At 45.7% G+C, this 3576-nt stretch overlaps 1 pseudogene; it reads left to right on the top strand.

The window, feature by feature from the left end:
• LOC107106726 overlaps positions 1–3576 on the top strand; it is a 34218-nt pseudogene that overhangs the window by 19230 nt on the left and 11412 nt on the right.

Consider the following 3576-nt stretch of genomic DNA (forward strand, 5'->3'; position numbering starts at 1 on the left):
GGGGGCCGCGCCAGGTGACACCCCACCTGAGTCATGACCCCCCCCCCCCCCAAAGAAGATGCCCCCAGGAAAGTGCTTTCTCGGGAAATGACAGGTGCAGGTTCAGGAGTGTATAGAACTAGCTAGAGACATCAGACTCTCAGGGGACCTCACCCTGATGCTCCTCTACATGCCCTCCAAGTTATGTGCAGATTGGAGACTGTCTGGAAATGTATCCATTCACGAACTGCCCATGAACTGTTTAAAAATTCGTGAAAATTTGTGACAGTAGACATGCCATGAACTTCAGTTTGTGAACCACGAACCATCTAAAATTCATCATGAATTTTAGTTCATGAGCCGGTTCGTGCCCATCCCTACTGTTTACGATTACTCCTTCTGTTGCTTGTTAACACAATACAGAAGCCATTCATAGTTCTCACAAAATTGTGCCATCATTTTTCAACATATGTGCGAACATTAGAAACTTAAAGAGGGAACGGGTACAAATGGTCTTTAGGAACTAAAAGCTCAGGAGATTTCACAAGTGGGAACTTTTCAGATGAGCGTCTCAGAAGCAACCCCAGTTTGATCATCGATTTAACTAAAACTTTTATTGAATATTTGATGGGGACACTGAATTTAATAAGAAAGGGCCAATCCGAATGCGGGGTGGGGAACCGAAACTGCAAAACACCATTGTTTTATTTTTGAGGCTATGTTGGGTCTGCTTCGTTCTGTTACCAGAGAACAAGAAAAAATCCCGTGGATGAGCTTTTCTTTTACAATGGTAGTGTTCGTTGGCCAATAAGATATTAATCTATTGTGTCTCAGCACAAAATAACGAGGTACGATATTTAATTATTTAAATTGTATTCGGTTTTGTTTTACTGAAAGCCCTCGTATTAATTATTTTGTCATCTGCAAACACATTTACGTTTAAAGGGACTGGTCAAAATTCAAATACTTAAGAATCTACGGATCCTTGCCCTGACCTGGATAGCCCAGGCAAGCTCGATCTCATCAGAGCTCGGAGGCTAAGCAGGGCCGACCCTGGCAAGTATTTGGATGGGAGACCTCCAAGGAATACCAGGATCAGGAGGAATACCAGGGCGGGGTGGGGGCAGAGGCAAGCGATCAAACCACTTCTCTGAATGTCCTCCATGCCCAGTAGGAGTCACCAGAGGTCGCCATGACTTCCAGGCACAGGCACGCACACACAAATACAAAAAAAAAATCTACAGATTCTTTCATTGTTTGATTGCCGTACCTTTCTGCTCACTCTTCTCACCCTTCTCCCTCCTCCTGTTCTTCCTTGACTTCCCCCTTCATTCACTTTCTCTTAAAGGTGGTGGTTAATGCTTTGGTTGGAGCTATTCCTTCCATCATGAACGTCCTCTTGGTCTGCCTCATTTTCTGGCTTATCTTCAGCATCGTCGGCGTGAACCTTTTCTCTGGGAAGTTTGGGAAATGCATTAACTTTACGGAGGAGAGCTCCACGTTAAGCCCCGAGATTCGTAACAGGAGTGACTGCGAGAGATTCAATGGCACTAAAAGAATATACTGGACAACAGTTAAAGTGAACTTTGATAATGTCGGCTCTGGTTATTTGGCCCTCCTTCAAGTGGTAAGTTTTACAGCGTAATGTGGGCATCCTACAGTTTTCTAATCTCAGGCAGCCTGACTCTAACTGCCGTCTTGCAGAGATGGCAAGAGGTAAGAAGGTCTGGATAACCAAATCATATCCCTCCCCTTTCTTTCAATATAAGTATCACATTTGCCTGGTAGATGGAACTGTCATGCTAAATTTTACTCATATGGTGGAGATCACCTACAAATAGAAGTTTATCTCAGCTTCAAACCTTCCTCATATGAAGTTTCCTTACACTGAATCAGTCACCATTGTCTACTCAGAGTGGCAGTGGCTCCCCAGGGACATTCACATCACCTACTGCTTGGTCTTTTTAACCAGAGATGCTGGGAATTGCACCTGGGACCTAATGCATGCCAAGCAGATGCTCTGTCACTGAGCCAAGGCTTCTTCTTTACTCAACAAAGTTAAGCAGATGCTCTGTCACTGAGCCACGGCTTCTTCTTTACTCAACAAATTCTTTTACATGCTTAACAATTTTACCCCATGCCAATTTAACTTGACAAAAGTTAGAGTGCTGGAACCCCAAGGTTCTGGGGTTACCCCTAGATCTTTCTCAGGAAACTCATGTGTTATGTGCTGTCAAGTTGATTCTGATTTATGATGACCCTATGAATGAATGTATGATGACCCTATGAATGAATGGCCTCCAAAATGTCATCGAGACCCTTTCAAACTGAGGGCCCTCATGGCTTCCTCGATTGAGTCAGTCCATCTCATGTTGGGTCTTCCTCTTTTCCTACTGCCTCCGACTTTCCCTAGAGTGATTGTCTTTTCCAGTGAGCCTTGTCTTCTCATGGTGGGACCAAAGTACGACAGCCTCACTTTAGCTATAAAGCTAAAGCTTTATCCTCTAATAAAAGATGTAGTGGTTAATGACGTTCTTCTATAATAACTTTTAACCTAATCAAAAACAGCCCCCCTCTTAAGGTCCTTAAGAATGGTCAGAATTGTCATCTGGCTCTGACGACTTTTTAATTTGACCATGAGCTATAAAACACAATTCTTTATCAGCTCTGCTTCATCTACTGACTCAGAAGCAAGGGTGCAGGTATTTCTGCAGTAAAGACAGTTGCAAAGAGTTCAAGTCAGCCTACCTTCAGTTCTCCTGTTGGTGTGTTCCTTGTGTTTATTTTACTCTGTCTTTTCTAGGCAACATTCAAAGGTTGGATGGACATAATGTACGCAGCAGTTGATGCAACAGGGGTAAGTGAATGAGGCACATGCTCTGGCTTCTTTTTGGGCTCATGAGTTGCAGCTGACCTGTGGCCACCCCATAGGGGTTTCAAGGCAAGGGACAAACAGAGGGAGCTTGCCGTTGTTTGCCTCCCCGTACCACCCCAGCACTTCCTTGGTGGTCTCCCATCCAAGTACTAACTAGGGCCAACCCTGCTTTGTTTCCAAGATCTGACCAGCTCAAAGTAGTACAATCAGGGGTCATTTCCTGCAGGAGCACACAGGAGCGGAGCTCCGGTAGTAAAGAGCCCAGGGGGCGGGCACATGCAACAAGCCCCACCCCCTGCTCCCAGCAGCCCTCAGTCAGAGCAAGAAGCAGCCAGGTAAGCTGCAGAGCCCCCCCCCGGCCCCCCGGTTCAACACAGTCCAGTGGCACGTTTAAGAGCAAGTTCTATTTAGGTACAAGCTGTCCCTCCTCTGCGAGAACAGATCTGCACATCCCCCCCCCAATAGCTAGCAATCAAAAACAGTCCAGTGGAGCCTGAGCGGTGTGTGTTGCCGGTCAGGGAGGCTGAAATAGAGAATAATGGTTTGTCCAAGGTCAGCAGGTGATAACTCCAGAGAGGCTGGTCCATCAGGAAGTAGCTCAGCTGAGAAAAGGAGAGGAAAATACCCTTCTGGCTAGAATTGTTGGGTCTAATCCTCTTTAGATGTGACAAGTTCTCTCTCTCGCTCTCTGTCTCTTTGTCTCTCTCTGTCTCTCTCTCTCT

The sequence above is a fragment of the Gekko japonicus genome, unplaced genomic scaffold, assembly GCF_001447785.1.
Source record: "Gekko japonicus isolate JY-2015 unplaced genomic scaffold, Gekko_japonicus_V1.1 scaffold1246, whole genome shotgun sequence".
Taxonomy (NCBI): Eukaryota; Metazoa; Chordata; class Lepidosauria; order Squamata; family Gekkonidae; genus Gekko; species Gekko japonicus.